General features: G+C 46.5%; 4 non-coding genes across 4 annotated transcripts; all 4 read left to right on the forward strand.

The window, feature by feature from the left end:
* The first annotated feature begins 737 nt into the window (after nucleotides 1-737).
* On the forward strand, nucleotides 738-928 carry LOC142286312 (U2 spliceosomal RNA). The gene has a single exon (XR_012747508.1). It is a non-coding gene; the product is annotated as a U2 spliceosomal RNA (small nuclear RNA).
* Nucleotides 929-2,317: 1,389 nt separating this feature from the next.
* LOC142286313 (U2 spliceosomal RNA) lies at nucleotides 2,318-2,508 on the forward strand. The gene has a single exon (XR_012747509.1). It is a non-coding gene; the product is annotated as a U2 spliceosomal RNA (small nuclear RNA).
* Nucleotides 2,509-3,895: 1,387 nt separating this feature from the next.
* Nucleotides 3,896-4,086, forward strand: LOC142286314 (U2 spliceosomal RNA). The gene has a single exon (XR_012747510.1). It is a non-coding gene; the product is annotated as a U2 spliceosomal RNA (small nuclear RNA).
* A 1,387-nt stretch (nucleotides 4,087-5,473) lies between these two features.
* Nucleotides 5,474-5,664, forward strand: LOC142286315 (U2 spliceosomal RNA). Its single transcript, XR_012747511.1, has one exon. It is a non-coding gene; the product is annotated as a U2 spliceosomal RNA (small nuclear RNA).
* The last annotated feature ends 336 nt before the right edge of the window (nucleotides 5,665-6,000 follow it).

Raw genomic sequence — 6,000 nt, forward strand, 5'->3', positions numbered from 1 at the left:
CAATAAGTACACTTAAACGGCTAATTGGGAATAGAAAAACTGTAAAAAGCCCTCTGAGAAAGCCCCCCTCTAACCTTTGATAGTAAGCTTTTCTGTAGTCTGCCTGTTGATGTATTTTCCGTTTGAACTGTGCACAACATGAAGAGACGGAACACTGGCGGCTTGTCACAATGCCCCCCGATGACATCACAATAGCGCTGCTGCCTAGAAAACAAGCTGCGCAGAAGAAGTTGTTCTTTGGGTGGGAGGGTGGGCTAGTGGAAGGAGGGGGCAATCTCTTTTTTTCCCGGGTGGTAGGGGGATGACAGGAGAAGGGAAGCGGGTGGTGAGAAAGGTACAGAGGGCAGGGTTTGGGGGCTGGGAAGGAAAGGGAAAAGATTAGGGTTTGGGGATGATGAAAGGGCTTTCTACGGGTAAGGATGGCAAAGGGTGGCAGTGACGGAAAGTCAGGCAACCTGTCCTGTCCGTCTTTTTGTATCGTGAATTGGAAAGACTGCAAGGGGGAGGGGAGTTGCTTGCGCCCTAAAGGAGGAGTTATTCAGATTCATTGCAGTGGGCGGCGGCTGCAAAACGCACCATTCTTCTTGTTTTGGCTCTGCAAAGCAGCCTTTTCAAGGGTTGGCTTGGGTGACAAAATGTCTTGTGTAGGCGTGGGTTTGTCTCCCTCTCGCTCTCTCTCCCTAAGATGTGTCCGGCATAGGCCAGGGTGCCACTCGAGGCCCAAACCAATTCTGGTTATCGCTTCTCGGCCTTTTGGCTAAGATCAAGTGTAGTATCTGTTCTTATCAGTTTAATATCTGATACGTCCCCTATCTGGGGACCATATATTAAATGGATTTTTAGAACAGGGAGATGGAAAAAGAGCTTGCTCTGTCCACTCCACGCATTGACCTGGTATTGCAGTACCTCCAGGAACGGTGCACCCCTTCTTAACCCAGTTTCCAAAAGCAGAACTCAATTCACCTGATTCATATTAGCCCGATTTAATGAATTGGAAGAAAGCATACGTCTTCATATGCACCTCAATTTGGCCCATTCACTTTTCACACTTCCTCCTTTTGTTTTTTATCTTTCACACTTTTGACTTTCTTTATTCATCCAAATAGCAAACTCATCACCACTCAACCTGACCAACTCGGCTATGTCCCCGTGCTGCAGTTCTCTGTCTTATCTAGATCATTTGCAATTGAATGGAATAGATCCCTTTTGGACAAAGTGGATTCACCTGCTGCTGCAGTGACCACAGGTGTGATAACATCTAGAATTGGCATCTGGTGCGATCTCTCCGCTTCCACTCCAAAGAAAGTTACCTGTTTATTCCTATCATGCATTGGTTTTTGGGGTTTTCTTTGAGTAATGATGATCTCTTTAGTAGTCTGTTGGCGCCCTCTCCTGGAGGAATAGTTTGCTTGCTCTTGGACATTCTAAAAGAGAGGTCATGATAGACATTGAGCTTCTGAGCTCAATTGGGGACAGTCATGGGTGATGAATGTTTGCAACCTACTGCGAAGCCTCATACCGCAATATAAGGAACGTCAAATACTAAGAAAGGGCGGCCTATGAAAGAATTACTACTTTCAATAAGTACACTTAAACGGCTAATTGGGAATAGAAAAACTGTAAAAAGCCCTCTGAGAAAGCCCCCCTCTAACCTTTGATAGTAAGCTTTTCTGTAGTCTGCCTGTTGATGTATTTTCCGTTTGAACTGTGCACAACATGAAGAGACGGAACACTGGCGGCTTGTCACAATGCCCCCCGATGACATCACAATAGCGCTGCTGCGCCTAGAAAACAAGCTGCGCAGAAGAAGTTGTTCTTTGGGTGGGAGGGTGGGCTAGTGGAAGGAGGGGGCAATCTCTTTTTTTCCCGGGTGGTAGGGGGATGACAGGAGAAGGGAAGCGGGTGGTGAGAAAGGTACAGAGGGCAGGGTTTGGGGGCTGGGAAGGAAAGGGAAAAGATTAGGGTTTGGGGATGATGAAAGGGCTTTCTACGGGTAAGGATGGCAAAGGGTGGCAGTGACGGAAAGTCAGGCAACCTGTCCTGTCCGTCTTTTTGTATCGTGAATTGGAAAGACTGCAAGGGGGAGGGGAGTTGCTTGCGCCCTAAAGGAGGAGTTATTCAGATTCATTGCAGTGGGCGGCGGCTGCAAAACGCACCATTCTTCTTGTTTTGGCTCTGCAAAGCAGCCTTTTCAAGGGTTGGCTTGGGTGACAAAATGTCTTGTGTAGGCGTGGGTTTGTCTCCCTCTCGCTCTCTCTCCCTAAGATGTGTCCGGCATAGGCCAGGGTGCCACTCGAGGCCCAAACCAATTCTGGTTATCGCTTCTCGGCCTTTTGGCTAAGATCAAGTGTAGTATCTGTTCTTATCAGTTTAATATCTGATACGTCCCCTATCTGGGGACCATATATTAAATGGATTTTTAGAACAGGGAGATGGAAAAAGAGCTTGCTCTGTCCACTCCACGCATTGACCTGGTATTGCAGTACCTCCAGGAACGGTGCACCCCTTCTTAACCCAGTTTCCAAAAGCAGAACTCAATTCACCTGATTCATATTAGCCCGATTTAATGAATTGGAAGAAAGCATACGTCTTCATATGCACCTCAATTTGGCCCATTCACTTTTCACACTTCCTCCTTTTGTTTTTTATCTTTCACACTTTTGACTTTCTTTATTCATCCAAATAGCAAACTCATCACCACTCAACCTGACCAACTCGGCTATGTCCCCGTGCTGCAGTTCTCTGTCTTATCTAGATCATTTGCAATTGAATGGAATAGATCCCTTTTGGACAAAGTGGATTCACCTGCTGCTGCAGTGACCACAGGTGTGATAACATCTAGAATTGGCATCTGGTGCGATCTCTCCGCTTCCACTCCAAAGAAAGTTACCTGTTTATTCCTATCATGCATTGGTTTTTGGGGTTTTCTTTGAGTAATGATGATCTCTTTAGTAGTCTGTTGGCGCCCTCTCCTGGAGGAATAGTTTGCTTGCTCTTGGACATTCTAAAAGAGAGGTCATGATAGACATTGAGCTTCTGAGCTCAATTGGGGACAGTCATGGGTGATGAATGTTTGCAACCTACTGCGAAGCCTCATACCGCAATATAAGGAACGTCAAATACTAAGAAAGGGCGGCCTATGAAAGAATTACTACTTTCAATAAGTACACTTAAACGGCTAATTGGGAATAGAAAAACTGTAAAAAGCCCTCTGAGAAAGCCCCCCTCTAACCTTTGATAGTAAGCTTTTCTGTAGTCTGCCTGTTGATGTATTTTCCGTTTGAACTGTGCACAACATGAAGAGACGGAACACTGGCGGCTTGTCACAATGCCCCCCGATGACATCACAATAGCGCTGCTGCCTAGAAAACAAGCTGCGCAGAAGAAGTTGTTCTTTGGGTGGGAGGGTGGGCTAGTGGAAGGAGGGGGCAATCTCTTTTTTTCCCGGGTGGTAGGGGGATGACAGGAGAAGGGAAGCGGGTGGTGAGAAAGGTACAGAGGGCAGGGTTTGGGGGCTGGGAAGGAAAGGGAAAAGATTAGGGTTTGGGGATGATGAAAGGGCTTTCTACGGGTAAGGATGGCAAAGGGTGGCAGTGACGGAAAGTCAGGCAACCTGTCCTGTCCGTCTTTTTGTATCGTGAATTGGAAAGACTGCAAGGGGGAGGGGAGTTGCTTGCGCCCTAAAGGAGGAGTTATTCAGATTCATTGCAGTGGGCGGCGGCTGCAAAACGCACCATTCTTCTTGTTTTGGCTCTGCAAAGCAGCCTTTTCAAGGGTTGGCTTGGGTGACAAAATGTCTTGTGTAGGCGTGGGTTTGTCTCCCTCTCGCTCTCTCTCCCTAAGATGTGTCCGGCATAGGCCAGGGTGCCACTCGAGGCCCAAACCAATTCTGGTTATCGCTTCTCGGCCTTTTGGCTAAGATCAAGTGTAGTATCTGTTCTTATCAGTTTAATATCTGATACGTCCCCTATCTGGGGACCATATATTAAATGGATTTTTAGAACAGGGAGATGGAAAAAGAGCTTGCTCTGTCCACTCCACGCATTGACCTGGTATTGCAGTACCTCCAGGAACGGTGCACCCCTTCTTAACCCAGTTTCCAAAAGCAGAACTCAATTCACCTGATTCATATTAGCCCGATTTAATGAATTGGAAGAAAGCATACGTCTTCATATGCACCTCAATTTGGCCCATTCACTTTTCACACTTCCTCCTTTTGTTTTTTATCTTTCACACTTTTGACTTTCTTTATTCATCCAAATAGCAAACTCATCACCACTCAACCTGACCAACTCGGCTATGTCCCCGTGCTGCAGTTCTCTGTCTTATCTAGATCATTTGCAATTGAATGGAATAGATCCCTTTTGGACAAAGTGGATTCACCTGCTGCTGCAGTGACCACAGGTGTGATAACATCTAGAATTGGCATCTGGTGCGATCTCTCCGCTTCCACTCCAAAGAAAGTTACCTGTTTATTCCTATCATGCATTGGTTTTTGGGGTTTTCTTTGAGTAATGATGATCTCTTTAGTAGTCTGTTGGCGCCCTCTCCTGGAGGAATAGTTTGCTTGCTCTTGGACATTCTAAAAGAGAGGTCATGATAGACATTGAGCTTCTGAGCTCAATTGGGGACAGTCATGGGTGATGAATGTTTGCAACCTACTGCGAAGCCTCATACCGCAATATAAGGAACGTCAAATACTAAGAAAGGGCGGCCTATGAAAGAATTACTACTTTCAATAAGTACACTTAAACGGCTAATTGGGAATAGAAAAACTGTAAAAAGCCCTCTGAGAAAGCCCCCCTCTAACCTTTGATAGTAAGCTTTTCTGTAGTCTGCCTGTTGATGTATTTTCCGTTTGAACTGTGCACAACATGAAGAGACGGAACACTGGCGGCTTGTCACAATGCCCCCCGATGACATCACAATAGCGCTGCTGCCTAGAAAACAAGCTGCGCAGAAGAAGTTGTTCTTTGGGTGGGAGGGTGGGCTAGTGGAAGGAGGGGGCAATCTCTTTTTTTCCCGGGTGGTAGGGGGATGACAGGAGAAGGGAAGCGGGTGGTGAGAAAGGTACAGAGGGCAGGGTTTGGGGGCTGGGAAGGAAAGGGAAAAGATTAGGGTTTGGGGATGATGAAAGGGCTTTCTACGGGTAAGGATGGCAAAGGGTGGCAGTGACGGAAAGTCAGGCAACCTGTCCTGTCCGTCTTTTTGTATCGTGAATTGGAAAGACTGCAAGGGGGAGGGGAGTTGCTTGCGCCCTAAAGGAGGAGTTATTCAGATTCATTGCAGTGGGCGGCGGCTGCAAAACGCACCATTCTTCTTGTTTTGGCTCTGCAAAGCAGCCTTTTCAAGGGTTGGCTTGGGTGACAAAATGTCTTGTGTAGGCGTGGGTTTGTCTCCCTCTCGCTCTCTCTCCCTAAGATGTGTCCGGCATAGGCCAGGGTGCCACTCGAGGCCCAAACCAATTCTGGTTATCGCTTCTCGGCCTTTTGGCTAAGATCAAGTGTAGTATCTGTTCTTATCAGTTTAATATCTGATACGTCCCCTATCTGGGGACCATATATTAAATGGATTTTTAGAACAGGGAGATGGAAAAAGAGCTTGCTCTGTCCACTCCACGCATTGACCTGGTATTGCAGTACCTCCAGGAACGGTGCACCCCTTCTTAACCCAGTTTCCAAAAGCAGAACTCAATTCACCTGATTCATATTAGCCCGATTTAATGAATTGGAAGAAAGCATACGTCTTCATATGCACCTCAATTTGGCCCATTCACTTTTCACACTTCCTCCTTTTGTTTTTTATCTTTCACACTTTTGACTTTCTTTATTCATCCAAATAGCAAACTCATCACCACTCAACCTGACCAACTCGGCTATGTCCCCGTGCTGCAGTTCTCTGTCTTATCTAGATCATTTGCAATTGAATGGAATAGATCCCTTTTGGACAAAGTGGATTCACCTGCTGCTGCAGTGACCACAGGTGTGATAACATCTAGAA

This window comes from Anomaloglossus baeobatrachus, unplaced genomic scaffold (genome assembly GCF_048569485.1).
Source record: "Anomaloglossus baeobatrachus isolate aAnoBae1 unplaced genomic scaffold, aAnoBae1.hap1 Scaffold_652, whole genome shotgun sequence".
NCBI lineage: Eukaryota > Metazoa > Chordata > Amphibia > Anura > Aromobatidae > Anomaloglossus > Anomaloglossus baeobatrachus.